Raw genomic sequence first — 12,833 nt, 5'->3', positions numbered from 1 at the left:
AATAGGGAAATATTTTAATAATATGTTTGAGTATTTAACGTTGCTGTATGTTGCGGGTATTTAGGAATTAACATAACAGATGTCAGTACGGAAGGGACATGTAATGAAGTTTGAAAAATTGATTATGGAAGTATGGTTTCATTTCTCCAATGTAGTTCAATTATCGGGAACATTCGGCTCGTACATAAAAAGCCCCAATTCAGATATAGTATATAATGAAATTTAAATAATTGAAATATCCAATTTCCCAATGAACATAACCAATGTAAGTTCGGATTGAGTGTGTATCTTATGGGTATCGGGGTTTACGTAATCGATTATAGGAGTGTTAGATTTCACACTACTAATGTGGTTTGTCCATAGAGAGCATCTGTTTGTATGATCAAGTATGCAAATGAAATGAGGTCTCCTGTTCCCAAAGTGATAATTGTATATTGCACTCTTCTGCTGTGACATGTGGTAGGTGTATAAGCGATCCTTCCAATCAACAAGGCTTATTCGAAGGGGTGGGTTTAGAAAATCGGGGTAAGAGAACAGTTAACCAACCAAGAGTGAGATAGGAAATATCTAAATTTTATGTTCATGTACCTTGGAATAAAATGCTGTGTTTTGTTGTAAGAAAGACAATTGGAGAGCTAGTTTGACAATCGAGTAGAGTAGTCACGCTTTCTTGACGTGGTGGCCATGTCGGCCACCGCGATGTAAAATTGTATTTCATGAACATTAGCAAGCGTTGTGTTAGAGAATATTCAACAGAAATAAATCTCGATGAAAACAGAAATGAACTTTGTTTGTTACTGTGTGTTCTCCGCGAACGATACGTAATTACGTGACACATATTACTGTACCGGCAGTATTGAATACAAACCATGACTCGCTCAAACAAATAAATCGTTGACCCATTAAACGCATTTTTGTTATGTTTGTTTTACGTACGCGGCCCTATTGTCGTCTTGCTCCTTAAATCGGCAGGTTATGTAAACGCCATTTCCTTTTTTTAAACTTGACATATATGTGAGAATATTGAATGAAATTCAAAAGATATATTCCCTTGGCTTGTTTCAGCAATGGAAATCATCTTTTAACATACCAACTCTGTTATGACCGTTTCACGCAATTCTTAAAACCATGGACATCTCAAAAGTTTCATGGGTGCGATAACAACATGTGAACTACCGGTATTGTGTGTGTTGGCTATGTCGTACTTTTAATCAATAAGACGCGTGCTAAATGTTGAAAGCATGTTGTCGGAAAACATGCCCTTCAACTTAAAATAAAAATAATTGGTATTTGTACGGATATTAATAAAGCCTTTAAGGCACACACGGAATTTAGACGCATACGAATGCTAGATATTTGTTCATATTGATTGGAAAACAAATTGAATTACTGACCTATAATAATCCATATAAGATTTATAGACGCACAAATTTTAGCCGTTTTTGGTGTTTGTTGTTTATATGGGTTTTTTGTTGGGGAGGGGCATTTACAAACGTACCCCCACAGAGATGTGTATTTGCTTATTAAAATGCTTAACTTTGTTAAAAATCATTTTCACCGTTGTTCACACACGCATGATCCAGAATCCTTAACAACTATCAGATATCAGTTTTTTTTTAAAGAACACACCTAACCATTTTCCTATTGTAATGATACGGCATTCTGGAATTTACCGAAAAGCAGTAACATCGCAAGACAAATTTTGTTTGTGTATATTGTAATTTCATGGTCTCTCCACAGCGTCAAAGTCATGCATCAATTATATTTACTAAACATTTCATTGGTAAGACTTCGTCGCGTCCGAGTTCTTTCTATGTCGGCGTCGTACCTTTCATATAAGACATTTTTTAACTACCGGACGGACCGATTTATATCATGATTCTTATTCAATGGCAGCACGAGTCTATTTATCACAAATACCAGCAATCCTGATAAGGAAAAAGAAACACATTTTGCCATTATGCTTGATTTTATGAACTTGAATTTCAGAAATCTTAATTAGATTATTGATGGTTTATTTTCCATGTGCATTTAAATAAAGTCATGTGTCACTTATTTTTTCCATCCTGATTTAAGCAGGCAACACATGTCGGCACCGCACAGTCACATGTGTCTCAAGTTCTCAACCATATCAAGTTTAGATCGTTTAGAAGATCCTACTGAATACAAGCAGGTCATAAAAAGTACGAGACTGATTGAGTTAATGTTTTTAATATGAGTCGTGTTCTGAGAAAACTGGGCATAATGCATGTGCGTAAAGTGTCGTCCCAGATTAGCCTGTGCAGTCCGCACAGGCTAATCAGGGACCACACTTTCGGTCTAAATTTGATTTTTTTACTAAGAAGAGACTTCATTTAAACGAAAAATGTCATAAAAGCGTAAAGTGTGGTCCCTTATTTGCCTGTGCGGACTGCACAGACTAATCTGGGACGACACTTTACGCAAATGCATTATTCTCAGTTTTCCCAGAACTCGACACGTATGCACTAATTTTAATGTTTTTGCAGCTTCTAACAATTTATTTTAGCTGTTCTTTTATCACTTTACTTTGCAGTTGCTTGATCCTACCGAGTATATGAACGGAATTATTTCTTATTCACAATGAGGTTTATGATACATAGCATACACACCTGATTTGATTTGTGTTAAATTTTATACAGTAATCTTAAAGGGGCTTGTTCACACTTTGATAAATTGACAAAATTGAAAAAAAATGTTTCGGATTTGCAAATTTTCATTGTAGTTATGATATTTGCTTTAAAAAAAAATACCAAATCGTTTCCATGCTCTAAAATCTCCATTAAATGCAACTTTCGACGATTTGAAAACCTGAAAATTATAAAGCGTCTCAGACGCGAAATGAGTTATTTTTAGTCAGAAATTGTGAATGGGATCCCAACTAGTATACAAGAATGCAACCTGCGCATGCCCGCTGCGCTTATCCGGTTTTGGTTTACAAACAATGCATTTCATTTCTGTGATCGAAAATATAAAAAAAGAGAAACAAAAGCCGGAGCCAGCGACATCGATCGAATTTATTCAATCTTGGCGACAAGACTGAGTGTTTGCAGAACCATAGGAGTATCGTTGGAAGAGACGAAGACAGGGTAATGGCTTAAACACACGAATTGTAAGTCATACTTTAGAAGCTACGTTTAGTTTTTTGCAAGTGTTGCCTGTTTACAAAGGAAATTTAGCAAAAGTTTGGATAGGTATTTAGTTTTAACTTTTATTATATGGATATTTTACTCTTCAACGAAACCAGATACGCACTGATAACATAATTTGTTCATTGCGCGTTTTAAAATAAGCCTTTATGCCCCTATGCCAAGATGTTCGTATCAATTTAATGAATTCGTTATAACTTATAAGGAACACTCCAACACGAGTCAAATGAAGCATCAAATTAATGATAAATGATGAATTATGAATGATTAATTTATTCGGTATATATTATAAAATATAATGGTATGCAAATGTATATGTTATATTATGATATGATAATATGATTATACAGTTTATTCCCTGATTTTAACATCAATTTTGTTGTTTCTTTAAATGGATATGTGATCAATTTTATATTCTAAAACAAACCTTCTTTTTAAGGTATTTAGGATGACGTGCCGGCCAAACTATTGCAAGTTTGACTGTTCAGCATAATGTTAGAACAACAAACTCTTCACATATGCACGGTCATCAGCCCCCGCCAGGTCCTGTCCTGTCCTTTGTGTCACAAGGAAGTACCACACCTGGTCATGTGTCATGAATTAGAGAGATAACATCTTACTTAGAGTATGTCTGTCTTAGCATATTTTAAGTGATAAAATAATATATTTATATTCAATAAGATTCTATGTGCTTCCTAAAGTTCCTTGGTAATATAATTGCTTTATCATTTTTTTTTACCAGAAACCTTTTATGTTATGAAAACCAGAGGATATCCGATAGCTGGTTTTTTTCTGAACCGTTCAGATAACTTGCATGGTGATTGGTCATGAAATTATTTCAATGCTATTCTCCTCCAATCTCTAGTTGTACAGTAATTATCAGTTAGTGACTCAAGTATGATAACTTCATCATATAATAAGCTCTTACTAGTGAATCAAGAAGCCAAGAAAATTATTGGTAGGTTCATAAGTTAATACTGGTGAATCAAGTTGCCCAGAAAAGTATTGGTAGGTTCATAAGTTAATACTGGTGAATCAAGTAGCCCAGAAAAGTATTGGTAGGTTCATGAGTTAACTCTGGTAAATCAAGTAGCCCAAAAAAGTATTGGTAGGTTCATAAGCTAATACTGGTGAATCAAGTAGCCCAGAAAAGTGTTGTTAGGTTCATAAGTTAATACTGGTGAATCAAGTAGCCCAGAAAAGTATTGGTAGGTTCATAAGTTAATACTGGTGAATCAAGTGGCCCAGAAAAGTATTGGTATGTTACCTGATTGTCATGATATCAGTGATTTTTTTTTTATTTTTTTTCTTACAGCCTGTGCCTTTTGGATTGGGAAAATTAGCGCGATAAACCATGAAATTGGGAAAAATAGCGCGATAAACCATGAAATTGGGAAACATTATAAATATGATTATAAGAACAGAATTAAAATTATTAAAGTATGTTTGACAGCATTTTTAAATTATAAAGTACTAATTTAATGTGTTCTTACAATGAAGACAATGTTAAGTTAATATCCTTCCACATTCATATTGAACTTGCAATAATCTATATAGATTCTAAAATATATCATTTAATAATAACCTCTTTAACAGTAAGAATTTAATTCAGTATTCTTTTAAATTAAATATGATATGGTGAAAACATTAACACATATTTATAAAAAAAACGTTTAGTGGTCTTGCTATGTTAATGATGTATTATATGGAGTTAAAATAATTTATTTCATTTCTTTACCTTTCAACATCTTGCACTTCAATGCTATTTCAGTAAACTGTAAAGCGTGACAAACATAATAAAGCAGAATATGCATATGAATCTGATTTTACACAGATCCACTAACATATAAATCATACCATGTTTGTCTCTTTCCATTTTCGAACGATACTCATCTTAAATGCATTAACTTTGTGAGTAACGGTAGACTAACTCCAATTTCCCAACACTGATTTCCGTGATGCACATTCACTGTGAAGATTTGTAATAAATATTTGTTGTTTTTATCTCTAACGTTATATTTTGCGTTAATTGACACACGCATTAAATTATTCCGTAATAACCATATGATATCCGTTGTTAATTTGAATGTTATTTATCATTTTCGACGCGCATCGCAAATTTCTCGTCTGCCTGCCGCCATATTGGGCGTGTGTAAAAACAGGCGTTTACAATCGGGATACATCGACTATCGTCGGTATCCTCCGCAATATAGAGAGAGATGTGGATAGCAACGTAAAATCGTAATCGGCTAAATTCGCGAAAAATACGTAAGTCAGTTGTTGTTCGGTGACGACTCAGCAACTCGATCGGCACTCGTTCGAAATTATTGCTAAATTACATTGTAATCTTATTGGCTTTATTGGGAAAATGTTGTCTTTTTTGGGGAAATTTTAATCAAATTTTTGGGAAAAAACGCCATTTTTTGCAATTGGGAAGCAGCCGAATATCGGCTGTAATTTCTGGCAAAAAAAATCACTGGATATGAATAAAATAATGTTTAAAATAGCAAACAAATTTCATACATAGTTTTTATGATAAGTTTTAGTGTACATTTCAAAATTACAAATATGCTTATATGTTATTTCAGAGAAAATTGAAGGCAGCCAACAATTGGATGGTGGTGCCAATCAATGAAAAGAAGGGATACACGTTCATGCACTGAGTACACAGAGATCATCAAGGAAAAAACCCTTCGATCAAAGTTCCTTTTTGATTCAGCTTATCCAAAGCTGATTGCCTCTACAATTCCCCCTTATATATCCACCTGCGGCTAATGAGGAGCTGCAATATCCAATAGGTCAAGGGAAAGCAACCCGGAAACAATATGAAGATTTACTCATACAAATTGGTACATGGTGTATGCAACTATGTTGTTTTAACTAACTTCAACATACCATTATTATGAATTAAAAAATTGACAAAGCTGAAATCAATGATAACTGACTATGGGTAGGAACATGTTGTGTGAATTTGGCAGCATGGTTTTATAGGATGTATACCATTGAGTATGAAAGTGCATGTGTGACCCTGGCAGTTTTTTCAGTCAGTAGATGACTTTAGTATTTGAAATGATGCTTGAATTTATTTGTGTAATACGAAGGTGTGACCAAATGTGTGACATTATGGTCGACTGTCCTGTCATCATCATGGTGATAAAATGTGATTTTAATAAGTGAACTGCTTATAAACATAGGGAAGAAATATCATTGATAAAATACTGATGAACATAGCATACAAGTGCCCTGAAATGCCAATATAATATGTATTTGAGTTTTAAGTGTGTAAGGTATTGTGAATTTTGTTAATTGTTTTGTTATAAAAATATAGGATCCAAAGTATTCAAACATAGATCACTCTGATAAAGAAGAATAAGTAAAAACCTTGTCTGGCAAATAACTACATAAACAATGGGCCAAGTTCCAGATTTTTTTGTCACAAGTCAAGACCATTAACAGGAATTGTTGACTCTTATAAGTGTTATGTATCATGATTTGTGTTAAGTTTTTTATGGGATGCATGATCAAACATGGTGAATTCATTGTTTTGTTATTACAATAGAGGATCCAAAGTATTTGATCATAGGTCACTCACTCTGAAACAGAAGAATTTGTAAAAACCTTGTCTGGCAAATAGCTAAATAAACAATGGGCTCATCATTTTCCTGATTTTTTGTCACAAGTAAAGACTATGAAAAGGAATTATTGACTTGTTTAGGTATAAGCTACCATAGTCAATGTTGAGTGCGTGCTGCACACCACATTTGTTTATGTTCCATTAACAATGATATCAAAGCACAATGCTATACATGTATATAGATTATGTATTGTTTTCCATTGTTTATCAGTCTATAAACAACCATTTATTGTAATAGCCTTACATAAACTGTCATAAAGATGATAAAGTGCTGTTTATCCATAAATAAAAAATTGGTGGAATTCAGAAATAATTTGATCTGTCAAATGTTGAAAGTTGGAAACATTTATTCAAAATGTTATCAATTATAGTTTTGTTTCATGAATATAGAGTATTATGTTTTGTGTTCATTATGTTATGGATTTTGTTGTTTTGGTTTAAAATGTTTTAATAAATAACATGAAGAAATAAGAAGCTAGTTGTTCAATTTTGATTTATTATTACATGTATATTACACAGCAAAACATTACTGCAAGAATGTTAAGTGAACACCTTATTATAATACATGTTGAGTTCAACACTGAACAAAAGAATATGCATCAATTAAAAACGACTCATAATACATTATTCTATGAAACTGCATCATGATTCAAAAGTTAAAGAGCATATAGACAGCTAAAACCTAAATAGGTGAGCCTTGCACTGGGAAAATGGGGCTAAATGCATGTGCGTAAATTGTCGTACGAGATTAACATGCGCTGATCATACCAATCAGGCAGACAATTGCTGCTTTATTTTATTTTTTGTTGAAAGGGAGTCTCTTAGAGAAAATTCAGATAAGGCGGAAAGTGTTGCCCCTGATTAGCCTGTGCAGTCTGCACAGCCTAATCTTGGACAACATTATGTACATGCATTAAACCCCCTTTTCCCAGAGCGAGGCGGCTCAAATATTTATTAAATGATTGATTAAGTCTTCCACATAACATCTTTCAGTAAAACATGTTTATTTGATGACAGGCATGGCAAAATCAGTAGTAAATTCATAGTATTAATTTGTGTTACATTATAATACTTACATATTGTTGCTGGTTATAAATGTGGAAAAAGTTTCAATATGCATTGCTAAAATACATGTTAATTTTCTAAGAACTGCCCCTTTTATTTAAGGAATACTGTATGCATGCCCCTGTAATATTTCTGACAAAAGAACAAGATAAATAAATAATGATTAATAGAACAGTAAACTTGGTTTTCATTTTGTATACAAAGGATAATTATGTTCTTATTATTTACACTATACTGAAAGAAATAAGATGACATCATTTAATAAAGAATGCATTACTGAAGGTTCAAATTTAAAGCAACCGTTTATCCACTTAAATGTTGCAAGCATTCGTAAACAACAAGACTAAAAAAGCTGTTAACAATAAATTTATTAACTACTTCCTTTCAAAAAAAGGCAGGTACAGTTTTGTTGTCGTCCCGTTGAAGGTGTCCATGTATCCAAAGGATGTACTGTGATCAATCTGTGTCCTCCACATCTTCAGTGCCAACACGTTGTTCCGAAACGTTTCCTGGATAAGGAGGGTGAGAGGATCAGTCACCACTAAACCTTTTTTCTGAAAAATATGAACAGATAAAAAACTCAAAACCCCTCTCTAAATCTATATATATATATATATATATATTAGCTGTTATTGTCCAACTTATAAGACGCAGGAACATAATGGTCACTGTTTCGACAGTAAATGAGTTAAATTTTCTACACTTTTGATTTTAAGCTGTGACAATTACATGAGTAGTTTTACGTGTTCTATATTCATATTACAAGCAACAATATTTGATAAAGATAAAATGCATTACTTATTCCGTTAAACTGGCCCACAGACAAATAAAATATTTGATATAGATAAAATGCATTAATAATTCCGTTAAACAGTCCACAGAAAACTAACATATTTGAAATAGATAAAGTGCATTATTAATTCTGTTAAACAGGCCCACAGAAAAATAAACATGAAAAATGGGTGATATTCAACAACAGTAAACATACTGGTCTCTGGCTTGTAAAGTATTGTCAGGCCATGCCACAACAAAGCTGGTCTTCATCATGGTCTACCAAATGGACAATTCTTGCAAACACACCATCATGGTTAGCTTGAGGATGGTCCAAGCTGGGCCAGGAAGGCTGTCAGTGATAACTGCTGACTGTCTGGCAGCAATTTCCTCCAACAGCTCCTATGCTTCTGTATAAGTAAGGTGGTCTATGATATCCTTGAAAAGACATTTCTGCATTTAACAATGAATGTTTTGAACATAAAGCTAAGAATTTTGACACAAGATGTAGCTACTTGTACATATAGAATTTTTTATTTTTCATGACACCATTTTTAAACATTCCTATCAGTTTTTTTGTAAAATGTCAATATTCACCTAGTGTAGTGTAGGATCATTTTTTAAATTCTTTGCTCATGTAGCAACACAGTTTTACATACAAAGACTTTGTTTTATATACATGTATCAACAATTAGTGCGTTGAACTGTGTTTTTTTCTGTTTCCATTCAAGAATATTGTGAAATGACATAAAAAAAATTCAATGAAATCTCAACTTGCCTGAATATCTGAAAACATTATCTACAAATTATTTCAATATTTTCAAATGAAATCAACAGAAAAAATGCAGCTAAATAAGTATACCTTTTCTGTTTCTTGTACCAAAGTGACAAAATCCAGTGATCCCTTCTTCATAAACTTCTTGGTTTAATTATGGATGTATCCTATTGAAAAAGTAAATACACAATTTAAACCACTTTTTAAAACTATTTATGGTCTCTATTAAAAAAGTGAGTTGTAAATATGTGGTATTATTATCTAATAAGTTTTCTTCAACATTCAGGAAATCAAATCTTGAGGATATTCAAAACAAATGAAAAAAAGAGGAATATCCAGAATATTCTTGGCTTTTACAAATATAATGATACATGCATTTCAGATGACCTGTATTTGATTTATTCAAAATACAATGTACTGTTGAAATACACATTTATCAAAATATATACGTGCTTTGCTAAATTAACAAAGAATATAAAGATAAAATACTTTAAATAAAGAAACAATAAGATGCACGAAAATAAATTGGGGCGAGTTGTCTCTTGGTTGGAGCGAGTGACCATATGATTGATGCGAGTTTGTTTTGGGGTAAGTTGGTATTGAGGCGAGTTGTCTGGCCCCAGCTACATGCATTTGATGCCATGAATTACTAAACTGTGTTACTATTTTCAAAAATATTTTGGTTATTCAGTTTCTTAATAAAATAGCTGTGCAGAAGAAACTGATATAAATACATTAACCCTTTGCATGCTGGGAAATTTGTTATCTGCTAAATGTCATCCGCTGAATTTCTAAAATTAGCCATGTCTTTGATTTTTTTTTCAAAGAATACTATCAGAATAGCAAACAGTTTGGATCCTGATGAGACGCCACGTTCTGTGGCGTCTCATCTGGAACCAAACTGTTTGCAAAGGCCTTCAAAATTCAGTTCCAGCGCTTAAAGGGTTAACAATGAGTTTTGGGTTTAAATTTATAAACTACCAGTACCATTCAAATGCATTTTAGTTAATAATAAATGTCATTGTCATATAACACACAATAATGAATATGTCAATAAATGCACAGCATCTTGAATTGCCTGCCAATAAATAATGTTGTCACTGGCAATTATGAGGAAAGAAAAAGATACTGTAATGTTTAAATGATCTCAGTACTCCAAGGCTAATGATAAATTTAATTTATTTGCGCGAATACTAAAGTTAATTCTGTATTAAACTTGGCTTTTAATTTTAGTCTCTGTCTGTAACTTAAGTGTTAGTGTATATTCATATACTTATGTAACGAAAACGAATCATTTGATCAGTTATACTATTTCAATCTACTTTTATAAAAAAAAAATCATACGCACTATTGAGTTTTACAATAAAAAAACATGTTTTACCAGGCTTTTTCCGCCCTATGCCACGGGTCCGAAATTCGGCCCCATTCCCAATGCAAATGTGGTTGTTTTTTTCCCAATTGAAAAAAAAATTCCCAATTAAAAATTGTTTTTTTTTTTTTTTTTTTTTTTTTTTACCCTTAAAATATATAAGTTGACCTGATCCGGTGGGTGTAGAAAATAGAAAGTATTGCATAATTAAATTATCTGTTGCCTTGAATTTGTTTTAAAAACTGTAAAATATGTTAATGATTATTTAAGACTTTCCTTATTTTCCTCAAAATCCGGCGCTTCGCGCGATTTTTTTTAACCTCAAAAAAGGCCAAGCCTTTTCCCCAAATTCAGATTAAAAAACCTTCACTTATCACACATGTTCATAATATTTTGTAATATATTTTAATAATAAGTTATCCAAAAAGTCGTTATTTACCAGTTAACGGCTTCTTTAAAATATAAGAAACACTATTTACATGCGATAATTTTTCACAATTGAGCCAATTTTGCGATTAATTTTTTTCCCAAAATGGGGGTTTTCACGACGCGAAATTCCCAAAATTCCAGTGTGGCATTTTTCCCAAAATGGAGCGGAAAAAGCCTGTTTACCTTCTCCTTCCGTGTTTGACAATACAGGTTCCGCCATATTTGTTGTTGTTGTTATTGTTGTCACAATGCGTGTTTAAATTTAAATTTATTTTTAAAATCTATATTTAGTCGGGGAAAAAACCGATCCAAGGGTCAGTGGTTCGAGCCTTAGTGCGGCTTACTTTTTTCTTTCTTATTTTAACTTTATTTTTGTTTTAGACTGGAGCACGTTATTTGCGATGTTTAAATTTATGAATTTAAAGCATTAAATGAAAAACTTCAAAAAAATGCAATTTAAGTGTGAACAAGCCCCTTTTAAGTGATATTATGGGCATCTAACAGTTTATAGGTGTCTATCGCAACCGTTGTTTATTTTTGGTGTTTTCACTTTAAATGCACTTATATTTGTTAATGCAGCATCACCATACTAAAACAATATCCCGGAAGAGAAAAATAATGCATTTGAATATCAACCGTACTTTCGTTTGAAAACTGATCACGCATGTACAATGTGAACCTAAATATAGTTTTAGTGCAGATTCGTTAATACGACACGAATACACCATTTTGTTTTACAGATCATCTCGGCTTACATGACTGGGTGGGTCACGTAAGAATATCGAATATAAAATATATTTTTTATAAACAACTGGTAGCAAGATGAGTTGCAGATAATTGGTCAGTAACCACATTTAAACTTACTCTTGTGACCTGTAAATTTTTTTCAGCTCAATTCAACAGTGAAAAATGCTCATAATATCACTTTAATGAATCGACCAATTTCTTACTTTCTGTCACATAGACAAACAATAACAAAACCGTGTAAGCAAGAGTGCAAATTATCACTACCGACATCTACATATACTGAAAACACCTTTTCGTGTTGGAGTTATCATCAAGTGACAAAAGGGTTATAACATGCTTAACGAATTAATTAATGTTCCACTTGTTCTTGGAGACATTTGTCAACTCGTGGATCGCTTACATTAACAAAAATGCGTACTGCTCACTACAAATTGTAAAGATGGCCGAGAGGTTAGGGAAATAGCCACTTAATCTGCACGACTACAGTTCGTATCTCTGTTGGCCAAGCTTGATATATAAGTATTGAGTCTTTTAAATCAACATGTGTATCAAGATAAGGCATTTAATTACTTAACAACAAGTCACAATTTGTTATAAAGTCGCTGTAGTCAAAATTGAGACAGGTTAAAGTTGGAAATTACCAGTTGCATAAGTAATTTTAGTGGTAACACTATATTTGAGTTACTCTTTTGTATGATTTATATGTATTTTGCAGTCGTAACATTTCATTTAGAGGGGCCTTTTCACCGATTTTGGCATATTTTGAAGTTTGTCATTAAATGCTTTATATTGATAAATGTAAACATTGGATCTTAAAAGCTCCAGTAAAAAATCAAGAATAAAATTTAAAAAAGGAAAAAAAAGTAGCCGGTACCA

At 32.7% G+C, this 12,833-nt stretch overlaps 2 long non-coding RNA genes across 2 annotated transcripts; one reads left to right on the top strand and one right to left on the bottom strand.

Moving 5' to 3' along the window:
• The first annotated feature begins 2,951 nt into the window (after positions 1-2,951).
• Positions 2,952-7,409, top strand: LOC127845475 (uncharacterized). The gene is made up of 3 exons (XR_008033231.1): positions 2,952-3,130; positions 3,607-3,792; positions 5,756-7,409. It is a non-coding gene; the product is annotated as an uncharacterized LOC127845475 (long non-coding RNA).
• Positions 7,410-8,215: 806 nt separating this feature from the next.
• On the bottom strand, positions 8,216-9,636 carry LOC127843803 (uncharacterized). The gene is made up of 3 exons (XR_008032353.1): positions 9,500-9,636; positions 8,855-9,075; positions 8,216-8,420 (listed from the first exon to the last, which is right to left on the bottom strand). It is a non-coding gene; the product is annotated as an uncharacterized LOC127843803 (long non-coding RNA).
• Between the last annotated feature and the right edge of the window lie 3,197 nt (positions 9,637-12,833).

This window comes from Dreissena polymorpha, chromosome 9, assembly GCF_020536995.1.
Source record: "Dreissena polymorpha isolate Duluth1 chromosome 9, UMN_Dpol_1.0, whole genome shotgun sequence".
Classification (NCBI taxonomy): domain Eukaryota; kingdom Metazoa; phylum Mollusca; class Bivalvia; order Myida; family Dreissenidae; genus Dreissena; species Dreissena polymorpha.
The sequence above is the reverse complement of the archived record's forward strand: the minus strand, read 5'-3'. Positions and strand labels throughout refer to the sequence as shown.